Genomic DNA, 25665 nt, shown 5'->3' with positions numbered 1-25665 from the left:
AATTTAGTCTGGAATATCACCTTTGACCCATCTGGATAGGGATGCCCTGTAAAATATATAATAGGAGACCACATAAACATATCCTTAGTGGTGTGCCATTTCACCAATAAATATCATGTAGAGGCATAAGGATATTAAATAAAATAACTCGAGAAAAAAAGGATTTATATGAAAAAATAGACAAAACATTTTAATGTATAAAATGTTTTTTTAAAGCAGGTGCAACAAGATTCACAAAGTTCCTCCTTCAAGTAAAAAACCCATAGTGGATAATCACATATAATAATCAAACAAGGAAGTATAGAAATTTGTGTCGAGGTGAAAACGTTGACTTGTTTTCGGGCAGACCCTTCTTCAGGCCTTCACAAACAATAATATAAACCTGTACTGAATAGATACAGCAGATACACTCCTAAAGGATTATTAGGATCACCATACTAATACTGTTAGGAGTGATTTAGCTACCTCTACAGCGGGGAGCGGTGCGGCCACCGCTCCCGCGCCTGACATCATCACGGATCTCGCCGCGTCCTCACGGACATCTCCTTCCGGCAGAACAGGTCTCTCCAGGTTGCATCAGAGCAGAGTAGCACACGCGCGCACCAGGAGACAGGACCTTTATGCCCTGAGGAGGCGAGTCAGCTGACCTGCCGGTCAGCTGACAGCAGTGTTCTGTCTCTTGCTGCTGATTGGCCGGGTTTCGCTGGGCGGGTATTTTGGAGTTGCCTGTCTGTATTTAAGCCCTGTTTGGTCAGTGGCTCATTGTCTGCTGTTGCTGAAACTTTGCAGTAAAAGCTCTCAAACCTTGGTCAGATCCGTGTGTGCTTGATCCGGCAGGACCTCGGGGATTCACACTTAGCTTAGGAAAAACATACCATTGTATATTGATTTTCTGTGTATGACCTTTTGCCTGAACCTCTGATTACTCTCTGCCTCTCGATTCTGTACCTTTGTCAATGTGATCTGTTGCAGACCTCGGCCCGACCTCTACTCTGATTTAGCCTTCTGATTCTGTACCTTCGCCCATCTGATCTGTTGCCGACCTCGGCCTGTATACTCACTACGATTTTGCCTGACGTTTTTGAACCGCTGCCTGACTGACCGTTACCGACATTGCCTGTACAACCATTCTGTAACTAGTGATAGTCCCTACCACCAATGGCTATCACATAGGAGTACTCCTGTGTTTTACTGTGCACCTAACACGTGTGATCACACTCTGAATAAAATACTGACTACTGTGCTGATAGAGCGTGTTCTGATTATCAGATACACCACTGATCATTACAAATACGGTGTTTGACCCCCTTTCACCTTTAGAACTGCCTTAATTCTACGTGGCATTGATTCAACAAGGTGCTGAAAGCATCCTTTAGAAATGTTGGCCCATATTGATAGGATAGCATCTTGCAGTTGATGGAGATTTGTGGGATGCACATCCAGGGCACAAAGCTCCCGTTCCATCACATCCCAAAGATTGTTCTATTGGGTTGAGATCTGGTGACTGTGGGGGCCATTTTAGTACAGTAAACTCATTGTCATGTTCAAGAAAGCAATTTGAAATGATTATAGCCTGGTGACATGGTGCATTAGCCTGCTGGAAGTAGCCATCAGAGGATGGGTACATGGTGGTCATTAAGGGATGGACATGGTCAGAAAAAAAGCTCAGGTAGTGCGTGGCATTTAAATGATGCCCAATTGGCACAAGGGGGCCTAAAGTGTGCCAAGAAAACATCCCCCACACCATTACACCACCACCACTAGCCTGCACAGTGGTAACAAGGCATGATGGATCCATATTCTCATTCTGTTTACACCAAATTCTGACTATATTGAGACTCATAAGACCAGGCAATATTTTTCCAGTCTTCAACTGTCCAATTTTGGTGAGCTCGTGCAAATTGTAGCCTCTTTTTTCTATTTGTAGTGGAGATGAGTGGTACCCAGTGGGGTCTTCTGCTGTTGTAGCCCATCCACCTCAAGGTTGTGCATTTTGTGGCTTCACAAATGCTTTGCTGCATACCTCGGTTGTAACGAGTGGTTATTTCAGGCAACGTTGCTCTTCTATCAGCTTGAATCAGTGGGCCCAATCTCCTCTGACCTCTAGCATCAACAAGGCATTTTCGCCCACAGGACTGCCGCATACTGGATGTTTTCCCTTTTCACACCATTCTTTGTAAACCCTAGAAATGGTTGTGCGTGAAAATCCCAGTAACTGAGCAGATTGTGAAATACTCAGACCGGCCCATCTGGCACCAACAACCATGCCACGCTCAAAATTGCTTAAATCACCTTTCTTTCCCATTCTGACATTCAGTTTGGAGTTCAGGAGATTGTGTTGACCAGGACCACACCCCTAAATGCATTGAAGCAACTGCGATGTGATTGGTTGATTAGATAATTGCATTCACAAGAAATTAAACAGGTGTTCCTAATAATCCTTTAGGTGAGTGAAGTAACATCTGGATAAAATAAAGCCAGGCAGCACCACTCAATCCACTTTGAAATGAGGCACAGTACGTTAGCAGGACCAAGATAGAGTGATGTCCGGGGTAAAGTTTGCAATTAATTCCATTCCGCCATGCTACTGCCCTGGTTTTTGGACAGTTTTGACACCTTTTTAATATCGTATCAGGCTGGTTTCACATCAGCAACCAATGTTTTCAGTGCGCGGCGAGTATCGCACCCCAAAAACTAGCTTAGTAGACACCTGCGTAAATTACCGTTAATGTAATTCTTGATGCCAAAACACACAATAAATGAGGCTTTCTACTGCTCACTTACGGTGTGGCGGAAATATGTGTTGCAAGCAGTGGCGTAGCTACAAACCTCTAGGCCCCGATGCGGAATCTGGATGTGGGCCCCCCCCCTCCCGGCAACAACAGCCCCTCCCCCCACAAAACCCGATGCACACACATATCCGAATCCCCATAGCTGTGCATGGCATGGCTATATCAATTCATCTTTGCAGCAGCATGGGGGCCACGTTCAATTTGCAAACATACGCAGCACCCAGAGGAAATAGGGCAATTAGTAGCAAGATGCCAGTCTGAAGGAATTACAGTATTACAGTAGAATCCCTTTATAGCAAACAGGGGTGTTGCTAGGATCCTAAAAGATCCAGGGCACCAATGAGCACTGGCTGGGAAGGACCTGCGGTGCGCGCAGTGTGCCGTGGCAAAAATGGGTGTGGCCATGGGTGGGACCAAGTTACATGAACTTAACAGCGGTGTAACCTAATAATAATGGGCCTGCCCAGCAAAATGTTGGATGGAGCCCCCTAGCCTTTCATTAGATAGATTACTAGCAGTATAGGCATAGAATAAAGTTGCATACACACATTTAATTTTGATTGGTCACTCACTGACCAATTTTACCACTACATGTAGTATGAGGGCCAAGAGACTTTGAATACTGTGAACAGAGCTGAGCTCTCACAATACCTAGAAGTAGTAAAATTGGCTATTCAAAATTGTATGTGTGTACCAGGCTTTACAGCTAATACTGTACATACAATACAGCTGGTTTACAATCAGTACAGGCACAGAGCAACAGCTTATACTGTACATACTGGAGGTAGCAGAGATCAGCACACACTGCAGCTAGTTTACTGTCAGTACAGGCCCAGAGCAACACCTTATACTGTACATACTGGAAGTAACAGATCAGCACACACTGCAGCTAGTTTACTGTCAGTACAGGCCCAGAGCAACACCTTATACTGTACATACTGGAAGTAACAGATCAGCACACACTGCAGCTAGTTTACAATCAGTACAGGCACAGAGCAACAGCTTATACTGTACATACTGGAGGTAACAGATCAGCACACACTGCAGCTAGTTTACTGTCAGTACAGGCCCAGAGCAACACCTTATACTGTACATACTGGAAGTAACAGATCAGCACACACTGCAGCTAGTTTACTATCAGTAAAGGCACAGAGTAACAGCTTATACTGTACACGCTGGAGACAGCAGAGATCACCACATGCTGCAGTTAGTTTACCATCAGTACAGGCACAGAGTAAGAGCTTATACTGTACACGCTGGAAGTAGCAGAGATCAGGACAAACTGCCGCTAGTTTACTAGTAGTACAGGCACAGAGCAACACCTTATACTGTACATACTGGAGGTAACAGATCAGCACACACTGCAGCTAGTTTACTATCAGTACAGGCAGAGTAACAGCTTATGCTGTACGCGCTGGAGGCAGCAGAGATCAGCACACACTGCAGCTAGTTTACTGTCAGTACAGACACAGAGCAACATCTTATACTGTACATACTGGAGGTAACAGATCAGCACACACTGCAGCTAGTTTACTGTCAGTACAGGCACAGAGCAACATCTTATACTGTACATACTGGAGGTAACAGATCAGCACACACTGCAGCTAGTTTACGCTCAGCAATGGCACAGAGTAACAGCTTATACTGTACACGCTGGAGGTAGCAGAGATCAGCACACACTGCCGCTAGTTTACTAGCAGTACAAGAACAGAATAACAGCTTATACTGTACACATTGCCGCTAGTTTACTAGCAGTACAGGAACAGAATAACAGCTTATACTGTACACATTGAAAGTAGTAGAGATCAGCCCAAACCTAATGCTGGGAATACACGGCTCGATTCTGAACTGATAAGATGGCTCGATATATAATTTCCGACACGTCCGATCTGCCGCCCGATCGTTTTGCCGCTCGATTCTGCATTGGGGACGATGGAAAAAGATAAGAAAAATGAGTGGAAGATAAGAGAATTGCCCACAGAATCGAGTGCCAAAAACGATTGGGCGCAGAATCGAGCCCCAGAATCAACCCGTGTATTCCCAGCATAAGGCCCGGTTCACACTTACGTTTAAAAACGTTGCTGCTGACACACACACACACCTGCTGCTGACACACACACACTGCTGCTGCTGACACACACACACACTGACACACACACTGCTGCTGCTGACACGACACACACACACACACACTGCTGCTTCTGACATGACACACACACACACGCTGCTGCGGACACACACACACACGCTGCTGCGGACACACACACACACACACACACACACACACACACACACTGCTGCTGCTGACACGACACACACACACGCTGCTGCTGCTGACACACACACACTGCTGCTGACACTACACACACACACACACAAGCTGCTGCGGACACACACACACACACACACACACACACAAGCTGCTGCGGACACACACACACACACACACACACGCTGCTGCGGACACACACACACACACACTGCTGCTGCTGCTGACACGACACACACACACGCTGCTGCTGCTGACACACACACACTGCTGCTGACACTACACACACACACACGCTGCTGCGGACACACACACACACTGCTGCGGACACACACACACACTGCTGCTGCTGACACGACACACACACACACACACACGCTGCTGCGGACACACACACACACACTGCTGCTGCTGACACACACACACACGCTGCTGCTGCTGCTGCTGATGCTGACACGACACACACACGCTGCTGCGGACACACACACACACACACTGCTGCTGACACTACACACACACACACACGCTGCTGCGGACACACACACACACACACACTGCTGCTGCTGACACACACACACACACACTGCTGCTGCTGACACGACACACACACACGCTGCTGCGGACACACACACACACACGCTGCTGCGGACACACACACACACACACACTGCTGCTGACGACACTACACACACACACACGCTGCTGACACGACACACACACACGCTGCTGCTGCTGACACGACACACACACGCTGCTGCGGACACACACACACACTGCTGCTGACACTACACACACGCTGCTGCTGCGGACACACACACACACGCTGCTGACATTACACACACACACACTGCTGCTGACACTACACACACACACGCTGCTGCTGACATTACACACACACACTGCTGCTGACATTACACACACACACTGCTGCTGACATTACACACACACACACACTGCTGCTGCTGACACGACACACACACACGCTGCTGCGGACACACACACACACACACTGCTGCGGACACACACACACACACACACACTGCTGCTGACACTACACACACACACACACTGCTGCTGACACTACACACACACACACGCTGCTGACACGACACACACACACGCTGCTGCGGACACACACACGCTGCTGCTGCTGACACGACACACACACGCTGCTGCGGACACACACACACACTGCTGCTGACACTACACACACGCTGCTGCTGCGGACACACACACACACGCTGCTGACATTACACACACACACACTGCTGCTGACACTACACACACACACGCTGCTGCTGACATTACACACACACACTGCTGCTGACATTACACACACACACTGCTGCTGACATTACACACACACACTGCTGCTGACATTACACACACACACACTGCTGCTGACATTACACACACACACTGCTGCTGACATTACACACACACACTGCTGCTGACATTACACACACACACTGCTGCTGACATTACACACACACACACACGCTGCTGACATTACACACACACACTGCTGCTGACATTACACACACACACTGCTGCTGACACTACACACACACACGCTGCTGCTGACATTACACACACACACTGCTGCTGACATTACACACACACACTGCTGCTGACATTACACACACACACTGCTGCTGACATTACACACACACACTGCTGCTGACATTACACACACTGCTGCTGACATTACACACACTGCTGCTGACATTACACACACTGCTGCTGACATTACACACACACACACTGCTGACACACACACACACACTGCTGACACACACACACACACACACACTGCTGACACACACACACACACACACTGCTGACACACACACACACTGCTGACACACACACACACTGCTGACACACACACACACTGCTGACACACACACACACACACACTGCTGACACACACACACTGCTGACACACACACACACTGCTGACACACACACACACACTGCTGACACACACACACACACACACACACACACACACACTGCTGACACACACACACACTGCTGACACACACACACACTGCTGACACACACACACACACACACACACACACACACACACACACACACTGCTGACACTACACACACACACACACACACACACACGCTGCTGCGGACACACACACACTGCTGCTGCGGACACACACACACACTGCTGCTGACACGACACACACACACACACACACACACACACACACACACACACACACACACACACACACACACTGCGGCTGACACACACACACACACAAACACACACACTGCTGACACACACACACACACCTACTTGCTGCTGCTGGCATGTGAGACTAGTTCTGGCCAGGCTGTCACCTTAGGTGGTGTGGCAGAGAGCCAGGGCCAGGCTGAGGGAGGACACTGGACTGTGGAGGAGGCGGCTGGCTGCACTAAGCTGGTGGAACCTGGTCTTCCTGAGCCTGGTGCAGTGGGGCAGGCCGAAAATGCCATCGGGGTCAGAGGGCACCGGGCAGGCAAAATAGTTCAGCGGGGGTCAGCCGGCGCCGGGCAGGCATCTCCACCATGTGCAGGGGGCGGAGCTATCCACGCTCTCTCCAGCCCCCTGCTTTTGCAGTAGTTCAGCGCGGCTCAGCGGGCGCCAGGCAGGCATCTCCACCACGTGCAGGGGGCGGAGCTATCCACGCTCTCTCCAGCCCCCTGCCTTTGCAATGCAATTTAATCGCAGGCACACCCTCTGCCAGGTGCTCCTGATTGGGCAGGGGGCGGATGGGGCAAAGTGCTGGCTGACGTGACGTCGGAGTGTTACGAGCGGCGAGCACCGCCCACAACATGGCGGCCGCCATCTTGTGCAAAACGGCCAGCGCCAGGCATACCCCCGGGCCCCCCCCCCGCCTCTTCAGGAGGCGGGCCCGGTCGCGACGGCGACCCCTGCGACCGCGGGCCCTACGCCCATGGTTGCAAGGCAAAATGGGAAAAAATATGAAAATTGGCATCTGCACATTGGCTCTGCAACACTAACACCAAACAGTTTAAAGAGGGCTTGTCAGTCACAAAATCAAATTTCATTAAAACACTGCAGTGTGTTAAAAATGCTGTCAGGAATCTCACCCTGAAGTACAAGCTCTCAAATCTATTCTGGTATGTCTCTGCTGTAATTATCTTCACTCAGTCCCCCAGGTTCTTTTCTCTTGCCATCGCCGAAGGGAAGCTTGTCATGATGACTCAACTCCCACATTCCTGCTTCTCTCTGATTGGGCTGAGCACATTCTGACAGACTGAGGGGAAACGTGATGCTGTGCTCACTCCTGTTTGCAAGCTATCCAAAATGACTCAGAAGCAGATTGGAGTTGCCCGGTATGTATTTGGGTGGTGTTGGCTACACCCATTTTTTTTAACCCTAACACACAATTAATCAATTACTCAATGTTTGTGAGCTTTGCGGTCTTTGGCATCAATAATGTGCATTGAAATGAAACAAATCTGATTGGCTGTTTGTGGCTCCACCCCCTTTTCTGAATTTGAACCTCAGTCACCCAATGAGGTTTGAGGCTTGTGCCATTAACAGTGCAAGTATGGCAGCAATAAAAACTTTTCAGAATATTAATGTAACGGTCTTGTGTTGTAGCTCAGATGTCTGATTATGTGGTGATCTGCAGAACCACCAATAATGCAGATGCTATACCTGATTATGTGTGATCTGCAGAATCACCAATAATACCAGTATAGCAGACAAGGAGCTGAGTGTGTAGTGATTTGGTGCAACCGTAACTTTAATAGTTTAATGAGACCTCACCAGAGGGGCTGGTGAGGTATATCCGTACACTGACCGTGCACTAAGGTACAAGCTCCAGCAAGCTGGAGAAACAATACTGAAAAGGCTGAAACTCCCGAGGAGCGGGTGATTCAGAATGTACTGCAGCCAAGTGAACACCCGAGGAGTGGGTGACTCAGACTATACTGCAGCCTAAGAGAAATAATATTAGTACAATGACAGATCACCTAAGGAGCAGGTGATTAAGGCTGTACTGCAGCCTAGTAGATCCGCTTCACCAGAGGAGCTGGTGGAGCTCACACCTCACCAGAGGAGAGGGCCCACCGGTGAGTAGAATGGTCAGGCAGGCAAGGTACGGCAACAGAGAGGTAAGTATTAGTACAGAATCGTGAGGCAGGAGAGTAAACGGTAATCAGGCAAAGGTTCAACAACAGGAAGGTACGTATCGATACAGAATCGTGAGACAAGAGAGTAGTCGGTAATCAGGTAGAGGTTCGGCAACTAGGAGGCAGATAGGCAAAAGTACAGGATCAGAAAACAGGATCAGGGTCAGAGTAATAGCAAAGAGTCATACACAGGAGATCAATAATAAAGCAATATCCTAGTCTAGGTGTGAAGTCCTTGGCATCAACACCTCGGAACTAGCCTAACAAATAAACAGTAACAAAGTAGCAATATCCTAGGCTAGGTGTGAAATCCTTAGCATCAACACCTGGGATCTAGTCTAAGGTCTGAGCATTAACACGCAAGTATTCACGACAGCAGACAATGTGATAATGAAGCCCGGAGGCTTATGAAGCAGAGGAGACCCCACTGGCACACCCCCTTCTCATCAGCCAATCCTGGGCGCCGTGGGACTCCTCTGACGTCAGCCGACCTACAGGTCAGCTGATGGGCTTCCTCCCCGCATAAAGGTCCCGTCTGTGCGCGCGCCCGCGCGAGACGGCGACCCCCTGCACCAGTGAACGTTCCATCCTCGGCGTCCTAGACACCGAACGGATGGATGGCCGCATAGAGGCAGCTGCGGCGGCGGTGCTGTTTGCCGCAGCTGCCTCGTGTATTACAATTAATCCCAGTCACCCAGCGACCAACTGTGCAAAGTTTGAGAACCCTGCCATTAACAGTGTAAGAATGGCTGCAGTTTACATTTTCCCAGTGAAATTTGTATTTGTCTCCGCCCACTTTTTGGTTATGGGAATAAAAAGTATCCTATACTTTATTCCAGGTAATGTACTATGTGTGTGCCAAATTTCATTCAAATCCGTGCAGCCATTTTTGCGTGATCGAGTAAAAAACATTCAAACATCTAAACTTTCCCATTTATAATATTAGAAGGATAATAAAGTAACAAAGGACACAGGCACACCTGGAGCATCAGAGAATTCTCCTTCTGAACATGGGGCACAGTCATAGCAGCAGATGTGAATTCTTCCATTAGGAATTTTTCGGTATCCAGGAGGACATGGGTCATTGCAGCGGGAAATGGGCATCTCAGACGGGAAAAAAAAACATGTTTGTGTAAATTAAAAATAATATGTTTATAGTAAGTCTGTGTCATTGGAAATGGTACATTCGTAAATTGTAAAGATCAGTGTACTTCCGTGGATAAGACGCTGCATAGACAAAATCCTGCACACCGAAAGACAGAAATCTTACAACTGCCAGTAAAGCTTTGCATTCTTGAATGGTTAGGGAACTTACAATCGCAGGTCTCTGGGTTTGTACAAGCTTGAATCCTTAGGAAATTTAAAGCAGATCCGAGATGAAAAAGTAACACGTAATCTGTCTATATATCTTATCTAAAGTTTAGATAGTTTACACAGCAAATCTAGCTGCAAACAGCTTCAACAGTATATGATTATTTATTCATGTAATTTAACGAGGGCGCCATGTTCTGTTTGTAAACATGACATACAGGCAAGCTGATCTGCATCTCCAGCCATCAGCCTGTGAAAACTCCACTCCCATCTCCTCCTCCCTCCTCCCCTCTGCCTCGGAAACATCTGGCTAGTAACCTCCTCCTCCTCCTGCCCAGAATGAGCTCCCATAAGTCCTTGCTATATGGAACTGAGAGTGCCAAGGCACTGGAGAAATTGTGGGCGAGGCTTGTTTGGTTTATAGGGAATTATAGTATTAAAAAAAAAAAAGTATTTGGCTTGAGGAATGCCCTATAAACTATATGAAAGGAACACAATTATGCAATGAGTAAAAGTTTATCTCGGATTCACTTTAAGGCCAACAAGTGTGGGCCTTCAACTTCAATTCAATGGAATGCCATCAAGCGTGGAATCTGACAATTCTGCCCGTCCATCGTAGCATTTGTAATTGCTTAGTTTTAGTATTACAATACTCACTTTGCCACTATTCCATGTTATTCTTTCATCCATCATATGAAGGGATTTCTCCTTACTGTTGAAAAAGCTTCGTGTTTCTGATTTATAGCTTAAATCTGTGATGTTAAACACCCAGTTTCTTAGTGCCAGCTTAGGGTAAAGCTGCAGCTGTCCAGCCTCATCAAATACAACATCTTCATCAGCAATCCTGGTTGACACAATCTGCCTTCTTACTACATAGCTCAGCTGCATATGAAAAATATGAATAAAATTAGAGTGTAAGGTGGGGACTGAGAAAACCCTTGTCGGCACCATAGTCAATAAACTTACTACCATCTCTCAAAGTGGACCTGCACAGCACTCAGGGAAAACATAAAGAAATGCACCCAGTATGTATTTAGAGAGCGTAGCCTGTCTAATTCCCCTGCATCTGTAACTAATCACCACCCTAATTTGATGTGTGTCAGCTCAAGAATCTACGCTGCCTTTGCACAGCAGCTAATTTGTAAACACAGGACGATAACCCTATGGCTGCTTCCATGAAAGCAGGAAGTAGACATACTGTTTATTTATTGAAGGATTTGTGTCACCTGTAACAAAGACATTTTTTTCGTTAGAGGTTATTGTGTTGTTGCGTATCTTAGAGCACAGGCAGGGGCAAACGCAGGATTTTTAAGGGGGGGGGGTTCCTGAAAGGTCCAGAAGCACGTATGTCCCCGAGTGCTTCCGAATACAGGTGGCTCCATACTGCCCATGCACAAAAGTGCGCTGGCGTATTACGGAGCTGCCTATCTTTGGAAGTACTCAAGGACACTAGTGTTTCTGAGGGCTTCTGGTAGCAGCAAATGTGAACGGGGTACAGCGCTGGAACAACTCCCCAAGAGAGGAACAGGAGATAGACTTAGTTTGGACAATTCAGTGGAATATGCTACATAGTTTCACATAGCGCAAGCGATACCCATATGATGCAGGGATATATGCATCTGCGGAAGATGTCGGCGCTACATAAATACTAAATAATAATATTTTGCCTCACCAGGATTGCACTTTTATTTAGCTTTCCTGTATGACAAGAACACACAGCCAGCTCTAGGGGAAGAGGGAAACAAAGGTGAATGAGGGAGGGCTGGTGCACACCAAGAGTGCTTCTGAGCGTTTTTCAAATCAACAGTGATTTGAAAAGCGCTTGGCTAATGTTACCCTATGTGGGTGTTCCCACAGCAGCGTTGTGATTTTTTCAAAATCGCAGGTATACTGCATGTAGCACGTTTTTGAGCAATTCATTCAAAAATCGCTCTGAAAATCACTTCACAAAATCACACTCACAAATTGCTAGCGATTGCTATTGTCATTTTGGCGTTGCACTAGCCCAGAGAGAGGAGTGGAGAAATTGAGAATAGCCTGAGATGGAGCAGAGAACTTATCTGTATTGCAGTCCCACATCACACAGGCTACTTGCCTGTAATCAGACTCCTGTCCCTGTCAGTCTCTCACACAAGTCAGAAAGAAGCCCTCCTGGAGTCTAGGGACTGTCAAAAACTTTTCAGCTTGTTATCCACACCTTATCCACACATGCAGTCATTATAACAATGGGGAGAGACCAGACAGATGTTTGCCTACAGACCCTGAGTCCAGGCAAGCTCTGCATCATGCTGTGCATATTTACCAGCTTGCCTGCACTCTAATTTCATCATGTCGGACACTTCTGTGCTGTGGAGAGTCCAGGACTCTATAATCAACATTCTCTCACTGCAGGCTGCATCTTCTTGTGAGGGAAGCTGGGCTGCCTCTCTCATTCTATTAGCTGGAGGGAGGCACCAGAAGTAAGAAGGGAGGGAGAATGAGGCTGTTTATATTATGCGGGCTTCCCTGGCTGAATACACAGCTCAGTGCAGGGGGGAGGTTCCAGACACCCGGAATAGCCCCCTGAGTTCGCCAGTGACAGGGGAAGTTCTGAGTTCAGGTCCGCTTAAAAGGTATAGCAGTTATACTGTGAGACATCTCAGTGCACCTCCCTCCATATAGTAGCAGGCATTCAAGCACCAAAGACAAGAGGCATTCTCCTGCGCTTCTCACACTACTGTTCTGGCTCTTTAGGTGGGAAAATTGCTTAAGGTGCAGCTCCAAAATGCTGGGTGGTGCCAGTGAACTGGATAAACGACAAAGGGATAGGAGCAGTCCAAGGGGACTTTTAACCTTTTAACCTTTTTTTTTTTTTTTTTTTTTAACCTTTTATTTTTAACCTTTTAACCTTTTTTTTTTAAAGTAAAACACTGTAAGTCGTACTGAGGCAAGTCACCTAATGCATAGTGACGTCATATGCCACCCACATGATCTAGCTCCGCCCATCGCTCGACCCTCCACAGCTCTGGCCAAGCTCAGGGGCTTTTAGAGGATCTGCTGGCAGGCATGAGACACGCCCAATTTACTTCTATTAATTGTAAGTGCAACTTACAGTGTTTTAATTTAAATAAAACGGTTAATGCACCATTGGAACACTCCTCTCCCTTTGTTATTCAAGCGCCAAGACAGTAATATGCTTTCCAACAACAACATAACACCCCCCCTCCCCCCATTCTCTAAGTCACATCCCTCTACATGACCCCTTATCCCCATTCCCTCTCACCTCATTAATCACCTATCCTCACCTGCCCTGACCTCCCTCTTCAAACTTTCTCTCGCTAAAGGAATATTTCTATCCACACTCAAACAAGCCCTCATAATGCCTATACTCAAAAAACCTTCTCCCCTCTTCCTTGCTCATCTACTGCCCTATCTCTATCCTCCCCTTCTTTCCAAATCACTTGAGTGCCACCTCTACTCTGACTTAGTCCATCACCTTACCGCTAATACTCTCTCGATGACATCCAGTCTGGATTCCTCCTCAGACATTCAACCAAAACTGCCCTACTCAAAGTAACCGTGGCAAATGAAGAAAAAGATCCGCACCACCTTCAGAAAAGCTTAGTCTGTTTTATTGGAAAAAAACATACAAATTTAAAAAGAACTTTAAGGCAGGACAGTCCACTGTTTCGGGCTCCTGCCCATCTTCATGCTGCCTAGTTCTGAAGTAACATACAAAAAACACCAACATATATACAGAGAAACAACCAATCATTGAGTATATACTAATTAGAGGACCTGATGGGAAACAGCCTATTTACATATCTAGTCACACCTCCAACTCCCCCATTGGTGGATCTGAGCAAGATCCAAACATTCAAAAAATAACTGTCAATAATGGCTGAATAAAAAAATATCAAAATCAGGCATGCCTCTAAGATGTATTGGCAAGATATCAGCCAAAACGCCATGGTGGAATATGCTGAATAGCAGAAAAAAGAAAAAATCCAAAAAGTAACATTTTATTAAAGAAAACAAAACATCAAAATCCGCATGGAAATGACACATAAACGCATCAATACGACGCGACGCCATACCCGCATACGCGTATAGATGACGTAATAATGCATATCCTCTATCTAGACTACTGACGATCAAAAATACGCATCTATGCCGGACGTATATACACATGAGACAAGCGCTCAAAAAATGACGCATAAACGTATAAAAAATTACGTATCAATAAAACAATCGCCTAGAAAGTGGCACATGAACGCGTCCTAACTATACGCAATCTTTGCGACTAAAAATACGCGTAAAATTAACCAAACACCAAAAAATGCCGAAAAAATGCCGAAAAATGCCAAAAAAATGCCAAAAAATGTCAAAAAAAGCCAAAAAAATGTCAAATAAATGCCAAAAAATGCCAAAAAAATGCCAAGAAAATACTGAAAAAATGCCAAAAAATTCCAAAAACATAAAAATGCCATATATGAAAAAATCATGCCATATATGAAAAAAAATCAATTCAGCACTTTCCACCAATGGTATATCAGATGATTGGTAGTATAATAAAAAATATCCAATAAAAGAAAGCTAATAAGGCCTATAAATATCTATGAGTCTATCAGTATCACCAATCTAGTCTCAAATCATACTCTTTATTTAACCCACTATTCACAGTGTCAAGTTCTCTGATCCATTTAGATTCTAACTTCAATAATCTAGACAATCTATCACCCCCTTTATTATCCTGTTTAACCCCATCGATGACACAAACCCTAAGCTGACTAACATTGTGTCCAAAGGTAGTAAAATGCTCTGAAACGGCCTGATCCATATTCTTTTTGCGAATGGTAGATTTGTGCGAGGCCAAACGATCTTTCAATCTCTGTGTCGTTTGGCCAACATAGCACTTACCACATGGGCATTTAAGCATATAAACCACCCAACGAGAATCACAAGTGTACCTATCTCGTATGGCATATCGTTTACCACTCATAGGGTGAAAAAAGGTATCACCCTTAATGAGGCTATTACAAATATGACATTGTAAACAGGGAAAAATGCCACATTGCTTTGGTTGTTTATTAATACTGATATCAGAATGAACCAATTTACTCCTAAGGGAGGGTGCTCTTTTGTAACAGAACATAGGGGGGCGATTAAATTCCTTAATATAAGGTAATGAATCCCTAAGAATATTCCAATGTCGTTTAATACAACGTTCCACTTGACTACTGACTACACTATAAGTGGAAACAAATGCAACCCTATCTTGTTTGTCTTGTCTACCAAAGCCTCTCCTTCTCCTACCCCCACCTGGTCTATTATCAAGTTGGTTAAGAAGTAATTTGGTAGGGTATCCCCTTTGCTTAAAGCGTACCACCATTTTGGACAACCTCAAGTCTTGTTTGCCCTCCTGGCTGACAATTCTGTCAACCCGTTGGAACTGTCCACCAGGGATATTATGGATCATGTGCTGCGGGTGAAAACTCCTGAAATGTAAAATAGCATTCCTGTCGGTCTCTTTACGAAAAAGATCGGTCACCAAGTGTCCATCTTCCTTGATAACCATGGTGTCTAAATAAGAAATCATCAACTGATGATAATTGATGGTCAATTTAATGAAGGGACACTTCAAATGCAGGGAACTGACAAAATCAACTAGGGCCGAGTGTGGCCCCGCCCACAGACAAAAAACATCGTCTATGTAACGAAGCCAACATCTGGCATATTTCTGAAAAAAAGAATTGGTATAGACAAAGGCTTCTTCATAAAGACCCATAAAAAGGTTAGCATAGACAGGGGCCACACTTGACCCCATCGCTGTTCCCCTGCATTGAAGATAAAAAGACCCATCAAAAAGAAAATAATTTTCTCTCAAAATAATATTCAAGAGCGCCAGCAGGAAAGCCCTTTGAGAGTCGTCAAAATCAGACGATGTGAACAAATAATGCTCGACAGCCTCCACACCCCCATCGTGTGGGATGGAGGTGTAGAGGCTCTCAACATCCAGGGTCACCAACAACCAATGATCTTCAACATCAGTAAACTTACCGATCTCTTCCAAAAAGGCCCCAGTGTCTTTAATAAATGATGGCAGGCTACAAACAAATGGTTGGAGAATTCGATCAAGAAAAGAGGCTAAGGGAGAAAAAACAGAATTAGTAGCAGCAACAATAGGTCGTCCTGGGGGAAAAAGAGTATTCTTATGTATTTTTGGTAAAGTGTATAGCAATGGAGTGGATGGGCACCGATTGATAAGAAACTTAGATAAATCATCACCAATTAATCCACTATCATGGGCTTGTTTAACTAAAACATCAATTTTGCCCATGATGGAAACAATCGGATTACCATCCAACCTGCAATACACTCTAACATCAGATAATTGTTTCTCAATTTCCTGGATATAATAATCCCTATCAAGTATGACCACTGCTCCTCCCTTGTCCGCTGGGCGAATGATGATTTGTAAATTCTGTTCTAAAGATCTAATGGCATTCCTTTCATCTGAACTCAAATTATGATTCACAACTAGCTTTCCCGTTCTCACTATCTTCTCAACCTTACCAATATCCCCCATGACCCTTTTAGAAAATAGATCAATGGCCGGGTGACTATTTGGGGTAAATGCACTTTTATTCCTAAGGCCCAAACCCTGTAATGTAAGACATTCATCTCGGGCAGGAGCAGTGAAGTGAAAAATACTCTCAGATCGGGGAGTCCCGAAAAAATTTTTTAGTTTCAGTGTTCTGAAAAAACGATTTAGTTCGACATCCAGTGAAAAAAAGTCCGGAAAACTAGTTGGGCAAAAAGAAAGTCCATATTCGAGAACCTTCTTCTCAGAATCTTTTAATGGATACTTAGAGATATTCACGACCAGTGAGGGTGTCAAGGTCGCTTCCTGAGTTGCATTGGACTCTTCTGTTTGATTGTATTTCCTCCTGTGTTTCTTACCACCTCGTCTGTTCTTACGTTTGTTGTTTCTGGAGAGTGGTCCCGGGAGGATAAAAAATCAGAAGATGATCCTCCAGATGTATCTACACCAGATTGATGCTGTGGTCTACGGTTCTTTCTAATGTTACCCGGTCTACCTCTCCCTCTAGGGGATGGTTGGAACGGTTTCTTGCCGGGAAGGGTCCGCCTCTGCCAGCTGTAAACATAGCCATTTGTATAGTCATTTCGGTCCCTTTTAAACTTAGATCTCTTAGAGTCCTCCAGACCAACAGCAAAAGACTTCATTTTGGTGTCTAAAGTCTCCAGATAAACCTGAAAGTCATCATCACTGAGGATATCTTTAAGCTCAGATTCCAACATACTCATTTTAATCTCCAGTTTAGGAAGTTCTCGGTGTATACGAGCTACCATATGGACCATCGAGTCAAAAGAGGCTTTATTCCATATTTTCGCCCACACATTGGTAAACTCCACATCATCTGAAAAAAGGAAAGGAGCCACATGTGATCTACTTGACCGTGGGATAACACCTGCTCGATGATATTCTGCCAGTGTCTTTGCATGCAGGTCCAATGTCACCCACGATTTCCTAGTCATCTCCAGGTCCTGTTTAATAAGTTTCGGATCCATTTTATTGAGATAGGTTGAACCTCCTTCTGCTCGAGCCAGAATAGTGCTGATCTGCTCATAGGTATAGGAAAACACATTGTCCCTTTTCTCTAGGCCTTCTTCTGCCATGGTGCAAGCTCCTTGGTGTCAAAAATCAACAGTAATTTTGAGTGTGGAGTCGCACTTGCTTGGCTTCCATCAATTTCAGATGGTCAGGTGTGCAGATCTAATAGTCCCGGACACCATGGGACTCAAACTGTGGCAAACTTCAGAACTAGGCAGCATGAAGATGGGCAGGAGCCCGAAACAGTGGACTGTCCTGCCTTAAAGTTCTTTTTAAATTTGTATGTTTTTTTCCAATAAAACAGACTAAGCTTTTCTGAAGGTGGTGCGGATCTTTTTCTTCATTTGCCACAGTTTGAGTCCCATGGTGTCCGGGACTATTAGATCTGCACACCTGACCATCTGAAATTGATGGAAGCCAAGCAAGTGCGACTCCACACTCAAAACTACTCAAAGTAACCAACGACCAGGCAATCGCTATATCTAATGACATACTCTTTTGTCATCCTCCTAGATCTCTCTTCTGCTTTTGACACCTGGATCACCCTTTCCTTCTCCAAATCCTCTCATCTATGGGCATTCATTATCTTGCTCTCTCCTGGCTGTCCTTTTATCTCACAGATAGGACCTTCAGAGTTGCACACTCCATCACCACTTCCTCTCCGCGACCCCTCACTGTTGGAGTTGCCCAAGGCTTAGTCCATGGACCTCTCCTTTTCTCTAACTACACTTATGGTTTCGATCCGTGAATGCGTACATTTGAACACATTTACGAACGTGAAAACGTTGCAGAAGCCGTGGTTAGGTCGTGATTAGCGGAAGTAGGTGAATGTGACTTCCCTGGGCCAATCAGAGGCCCCCAGCCAGGCCCTAGCAACCAATCATAGGAGGGGAGGCTATGCCCTCCCCTCCTGTATATAAAGCAGCAGCCATTGAAGCCAGCTCCGTCCTTGCTAGACTGTGGCACTAAGAGGATCATCTCCAGTCCATTGTTGCTTCAGTAAGAGCATTTTCTTTGTCAAAACCCAGCGTTTTTACTCCTAACAGTGCTCTTATACTGTACACTACACTTTTATTCAGATAGCTAGCCAGCGAGTGATTTCCGAAGTTAGTTGTAGTCAGTGTAGTCAGAGTGTCCTGGTGATTAGTGTGTTTAGTGCAGGCAGGCAGGTTCAGACTGATTGTACTGCTCACTTGTATTCAGCTCATTAGCCAGTCATACACTTCAGTCACAGACAGTCACACTGCCAGTGCTGTTCATTCACTAAGTTTCGTTAGTGACATTGTACTGCTCACTGCTCACTGTTATTATTCAGCTCATTTGGCAGTGAAACTCTTCAGTTACGTTGTACTGCTCACTGCTCACTAGTATTATTCAGCTCATTTGGCAGTGATACTCTTCAGTTACGTTGTACTGCTCACTGCTCACTGGTATTATTCAGCTCACTTGACAGTGATACTCTTCAGTTACGTTGTACTGCTCACTGCTCACTGGTATTATTCAGCTCATTTGGCAGTAATACCCTTCAGTTACGTTGTACTGCTCACTGGTATTATTCAGCTCATTTGGCAGTAATACCCTTCAGTTACGTAGTACTGCTCACTGGTATTATTCAGCTCATTTGGCAGTGATACACTTCAGTTACATTGTACTGCTCGCTGCTCACTGGTATTATTCAGCTCATTAGCCAGTGATTCCCTTCAGTTTCGATTTACAGACAGTCACACTGCCACTGCAGTTCGTTCACCAAGTTTCGTGAGTGATGTACTGCTCACTGCTCACTTTTATTCAGCTCATTTGGCAGTGATACACTACAGTTACGTTGTACTTCGCCACTTCTGGGACTGCTCCACGGCCAGGGAGAGGACTCCCAGTTTTATGGGGCCGTGGTGCTGCAGAAAGGGCCGATATATTTTAAAGTTTCTGGTCCCCGTGTGGTGGTTGAGCAGATGGAATCTGATGTACTGATGGACATCATGACTGCATCCCAGACCTCTGCTGTGAGCAGCACTCCAAGCAGCAGCACCAGCAGCCAACGCCCCATGCTTGCTGTGACATCCACCTCAGAAGTCAGTGGTCAGCAGCCTTCCCAGGACGAGAGCTCAGGACATACTGGGGACTGATATGGAGGAGACTGAGCTTGGGCCAGCATCACAACACTTATTGGAGGATGTCGAAGAAGAGGGGTCTGTGTCTAGGGATGTTGGGCCGGCAGAGGTGGTGGGGGGGTCAGGAGAAGAGTTCTATGATGATGATGATGATCAGGACCATCTATATGTGCCTCAAACCCTGGAAAACATGTTGTATCGTGTGTTTAGGTACTAAAGTCTGCGTTCCCTGGGTCCACGGATGCATATCATTTTTTGGGCAACACTATCAAACTGTGGTATTACCAGTGAGTTGCCATGGTCCTTCTGTGCTGCCGCACTGACCGGCCACTTTGTCCTCCTGATTCAGTCACTATTAAAGTCTGTGTTCACACTACCTGGGTCTATAGACGCATTTCATTTTTTGGGCAACACTATCAAACTGTGGTACTACCAGTGAGGTGCCATAGTCCTTCTGTGCTGCTGCACTGACCGTCCACTTTGTCCTTCTGACTCAGTCGCTTCTAAAGTCTGCGTTCACTCTGCCCAGGTCCACTGATAAATCTACTGTCATGACATTGCTATATCGCTGCAAAAAAAAATTATAAAAACCTCTCTGGGTCTTTTTGGTGTCAGCCACTCATCCTCCTCCAGCCAAGTGCCATTGGGACTCACCTTCACCTCTGTGATTGCATAAAGTGTATTTCCCTGTTTAAAACCACGTATTACCAATTAATAGCCCGATTTAAAGTGTTGATTTCACTTTAAAATCCATTTTCTCAAAAACAAAAAATTATTTTTGGAATTTTTTTTTTAAAGTTGTAGCCCCTTATCACCTTGATAATCCATGCAATTTGGGGGATTGTAGCATGTATGGGGGCTTTGCTATTAAAGTTAAAGGAGTTATCAGGCACTTTTGAATAAAATAAACGCTACTTACCGGGGGCTTCCTCCAGCCCCGAAGCTCCCAGGACCTCCCTCGCCGCAGCTCTGGGCCGGAGCGGACTGCGCAGGCGCAGAACTACTGCGCCTGCGCAGTCCGCTCCGGCCCACGTGGAGGTGATTAACAGCGCCGATCGCGCAGGCGCAGTACAGAGCGACCTCCAGGTCGCTCTGACGTCATCGCCGGGGACCGGGTCGGAGCTCCGGCAAACGGCTGCGCGCAGAGCTGCGGCGAAGGAGGTCCTGGGAGCTTGGGGCTGGAGGAAGCCCCCGGTAAGTAGTGTTTATTTTATTCAAATGTGCCTGATAACTTCTTTAAAAGATAATCCGGATCTGGGTGTGGATCTGGCTGTGATTGCATCATTCACGGCCGAAAATCCGTGTCGTGGCGTGGACGCGTATCAAAATCCGGAACCAATTACGCCGGAGGCCGATTTTTTTTCTGCCAACGACCGTGGTTGCCTAATTCGTGGATCGGGACATCGAGCATCACTGTTCATGGCACTTCAACAATGCCTGTTCCCAAGGCTCGCTGCCTATATGTAGTACTGGACTCAAGTCTCTCATTTAAACCCCACATTGACAAACTATCTTCCTCTTGTTGTTGTTTTCACCTAAAAAACATCTCCTGCATCCACCCTTTTCTCACACAGGACGCTACCAAACTGGTGCATGTCCTGATTATTTCATAACTTGACTGTTGCAACTCTCTGCTCCGTTTAGCCCTGCTACAGTCCATCATAAACTCTTCTGCACAACTCATCCCACTCTGTCAGTCCCTTCCTTAGATGCCAGTTATGCAAAGGATACAATGTTAAATCCTTAAGGTAGCCATACACTGGTCGATTTGCCATCAGATTCGACCAACAGATAGATCCCTCTCTGATCGAATCTGATCAGAGAGGGATCGTATGGCCACCTTTACTGCAAACAGATTGTGAACCGATTTCAGCCTGAAACCGTTCACAATCTGTGGTGGTGCTGCCGCCGCTCCCCCCGCCCGCCCACATACATTACCTGCTCCGCCGGCGCGACTGCCCCCGGTCACCGCTGCTTCGTCTCCGCTCTGGTCTCCGGCATGCTTCACTTCTTCCTGCCCGGCAGGAAGTTTAAACAGTAGAGCGCCCTCTACTGTTTGAACTTCCTGCCGGGCTAGAAGAAGTGAAGCATTCCGGAGACCAGACCAGCGCGGAGACGGAGCAGCGGTGACCGGGGGCAGTCTCGCCGTCGGAGCAGGTAATGTATGCGGGCCCTATTGCGTCGGACGTCGGGCACTCGAACGCCGCTAACGACGCGCTCCCTACCCGCGGGCGATCGACGGTAATTTTCTGCACGGAGTAATCGATGGGATCGGACGTAGCGGGAACGATGTGACACAGGGGCATATCTGGGTAATATAGCGCCTATGGCAAACACTGAAATGGCGCCCCATATCCATACTGGAGGTCTTCCTTCAGTATGGATATCCAGAGTTGTGTCTACCCCAGTATAGGTAGCAAGAGGTGCCCCCCTCCTAGCATAGGTATTTAGATGAGTCCCTTCCCCCCCCCCCATGTAAGTAGATTCCGCAGTAAAGGTTGCTAGAGTTAGCCCCCCAACTATAAGTAACAATCGGCATCCCTTAGTATGGTAGTGGAGCACGAGAGAGGAGGGGGCAGAGGGAGTAAGGGACAGCCATGGCGCCCATGGTGCTGTGGCGCCCATGGCATGAGCCATGCCTGCACCCCTCTAGATACGCCTCTGATGTGACAGCAGATTCGATCCCAGTGATCGAATCTGCTGTCGATCTGGCGGGAATCGGCCTAGTGTATGGCCAGTTTTACTCTCGCCTACAAAGTTTTTTACAACCTAATTCCTTCCTATCTTAATAAACTTATTTCTAGATACAATCATACATGCAATCTCTGCTCTATGAACAATATTCTCCTGTCTTTCTCTCTGGTCACCTTTTCAGCTCTGACTTGGGCGTTTGCTGGGGGAATTGCTATTGGTGGGGGGTTTGCACTTTGTAAATAATTACTGTATATATGTATAGCACTCTTTGAAAAAGCCGTAGGGTGAAACATGTTAGAGTATCATATTGCAGCACTTTTGTAAATAGCACCTCATGTCCACTCTGCAATCTCTCCAGTATCTTTACCTTGCAGCATATACCATACTATGAAGGGGCTCTTTATGCAGGTTATCAAGCCTACACCCAAGCACACCTTTTGTATACTCTGCATAGTGTAATATGTTTACATGCGACCTTTATGTGGAATAGCTACACCGCAATAGTTTTTGTGGGGGATTAGCAAAGACCTCCACAGTATATACTGGTCTCTACAATCATGATAAGTGTTTTAACCTATTGAGGAGTAACCTGATACGTTTGTTCCCTCCCTTTGAACAAGTAGCTCTTTTATATACAAGCAACTTACTTGTGCTCTCTAGTACCTATATTTCCCGGTACAATACCTTCTCGGTTTGTGTTTGTTCACACTCCGACTTACAAGATTTCTTCCAATTTGTAGGCACAAACTTCAGGCAAGCATCTACACTCCTACCTAGGACACCTCAGCCACTGGGCATCACTTTTATCATCAACATCATCATCATTACCTTCTGTCTGTACATTTTGTATCTATATTCACTGTTCTTAATCTTCAAGGAAACATGAATGTCCTGCAATGCATATAATAGGATTTTGACCACAGTAAACACATAAAATAGGGTTGGATCACCTCGATAAATCATATGAAGCGGAGTCCAGTTCCCACTACAAACCTCTCTTATTGTAAATTCAGGGCCCTGAAAATTTTTTACTGCTTCTAGATTCAGACAGTGGAACTTCCAAAAAGAACGGAGAGTTAGGTCCCTTGGAAAATTTTCTCTGCGTAACTTTAATATAATTTGCTCCATCTTAGCAAAATTAGGAGTGATAGGTGAAAAGGTCAAACTGCAGTTAATGAAGTTAGCATAGGTGATACTAAACTGTTTATGTACAAACCAGGAGTCATTGAGTATGAGGGTTTTATCCCTAGGAAAGTTGAGTACATGTACATACTGATACATCACAGAAAAATGCCCAAGGACCACAAAAACTTTAACTGATGATTGTTCAATGAGGTTTTGGATTTTCTTATTCTCTTGGACATCCTTAGACATCTTTACACTAGCCTCAATACAGATCCCATGTGTGGTCAGCTTTTGGTGAAGTTTTCTCAACTCGACATCTCCACTTATATCATGGGGAATTATTACTCCAACCCAGGTCCAGCCAAAGTGTTTAATTAGCAAAGCTACAGCTGTGTAGTAGACCATATCGTAAGTAGAAATTCTGAAAATGGAGTTGGAAAGAACATCACTTCTACTTGGAACTGGATCAGTGATGCCATAGCTAATCTGGAATATAGAAGACAATGTTAACTTGAAAACTGAATGACAGGGAGTTCTCAGTTTATGGCTGTGTTTTAAGAGGAACTTTTGAAAATAATATAGTGCCAACATCTTTCGCAGCGCTGTACAGAGTATATTGTCTTGTCATTTAACTGTCCCTCAGAGGGGCTCATAATCTAATCCCTACCAGAGTCATATGTCCATCTATGTAATGTGTACTGCATGTAGCATAGTCTAGAGCCAATTTAGGAGGAAGCCAATTTACTCATCAATATATTTTTTGGGATGTTGGAGGAAACTGGAGTGCCCTGAGGAAACCCACTCAGGCTTAAGCACAAACAAACTTGCAGATATACCCTATTGTAAGTTAAGTTCCCATAAATGTGCAACACTTGTAGGTTACCTTGCTTTCTCTCAACTGTCCAGTTCAACCCAAACCAACTTAATGGGGCCTAAGTCTAGAGAGCAAGCTGGCCACTTCATGTTTAGCTTTTACCATCTGTTCTTTTTCCCTAAGGTAGTTCCGTCATAGCTCAGGTTTATGTTTTGGGTTATGATCTTGATGCAGGATGATTCCCTGACCACCTAGGAGTATACCAGAGGAAACTGTATCCATATTGTAGAATGTTGTGGTAAATGCTACATGATGAGCCAAAGATGTTAAATGTTGATTCATCACCAGTCCATAACAGCTTTTTCCAGTCCGCTGTAGTCCATTGTTGAAGTTCTGTGTGGACCATGGTGGTGGTGGGTACTACAGACAGCAGCAGCAGGAGGAGTAAGTAGATGCAGCTATTGTAGTGGCGTAATAGCTGGTAGTGACAGCAGAAGATATAGTTCTCTATGGACCCTGGTGGTGGTGGGTACCACAGACAGTAGCAGCAGGAGTAGATAGATGCAGCTATTGTAGTGGCATGATAGCTGGTGGCAGTGGCAGACTGGCAGTAGATAAAGTTTTGTGTGGACCCTGGTGGTGGTGGGTACCACAGACAGGAGCAGCAGGATGAGTAGGTAGATGCAGCTATTGTAGTGGCGTAATAGTTGGTGGCAGTGGCAGACTGGCAGTGGCAGCAGAAGATATAGTTTTGTGTGGACCCTGGTGGT

This window comes from Hyperolius riggenbachi, chromosome 1, assembly GCF_040937935.1.
Source record: "Hyperolius riggenbachi isolate aHypRig1 chromosome 1, aHypRig1.pri, whole genome shotgun sequence".
Lineage (NCBI taxonomy): Eukaryota > Metazoa > Chordata > Amphibia > Anura > Hyperoliidae > Hyperolius > Hyperolius riggenbachi.
This window is presented reverse-complemented; position numbering follows the sequence as displayed.